Source organism: Sinocyclocheilus grahami, unplaced genomic scaffold (assembly GCF_001515645.1).
Source record: "Sinocyclocheilus grahami isolate Dianchi unplaced genomic scaffold, SAMN03320097.WGS_v1.1 scaffold1458.1, whole genome shotgun sequence".
Lineage (NCBI taxonomy): Eukaryota > Metazoa > Chordata > Actinopteri > Cypriniformes > Cyprinidae > Sinocyclocheilus > Sinocyclocheilus grahami.
This window is the reverse complement of record NW_015506637.1, coordinates 1-893: the sequence shown is the minus strand read 5'-3', so window position 1 is coordinate 893 and position 893 is coordinate 1.

Sequence of the window (893 nt, the reverse complement as noted above, 5' to 3'; positions counted from 1 at the left end):
CAGACACGCACGCACTCAGACACGCACGCACTCAGACACGCACGCACTCAGACACGCACGCACTCAGACACGCACGCACTCAGACACGCACGCACTCAGACACGCACGCACTCAGACACGCACGAACACAGACAGACATGCGCACACACAGACACGCGCACATACAGACAGACACAGACACGCACGCACTCAGACACGCACACACACACAAACACACACAGACAGACAGACAGGCACGCGCACGCACACACACACACAGACACGCACACAGACACGCACACAGACACGCACACAGACACGCACACACAGACACCCACGCACACACACAGACACCCACGCACACAGACACTCACACACCCACACACACACACAGACACTCACACACACAGACACTCACACACACACAGACAGACACTCACACACACACACACACACACACTGACTGACCCATGTAGCTGAAAGATGTGGAATCAAACGTTCAACTAAGAGCACGAAATAAGCGTGACTTAATTATGAGCAATAATACTGATGTGAGTGTAATATCATCACAGAGAATCTATCTATTCTTTCACATTCAAACATAACTACTTAAACGCACTTTTCTTATGAAGATGGGTTATGTGTTTATCACAATCCTTTTTTGAGCACAAATTCAAATATGTTGTCATTTCATCAGAAGAGGAAGCCTTGTTAAATTCTCAAAAAGAAAGTAGTTTGCGGTTTCCTTAAGAAATGCCCTAATATTGCTATCAGTGTCTGAAAAACAGCTGTCTGTAAAATCTAAGTCACGTGACCTAAACAACTAAATGTTGGTCAAGCAGACAAACAGGTGATGACGTCACAGAGAGAGCTGCACAGAACTAGAACTAGTAACACACACTCCTCTAACAGCT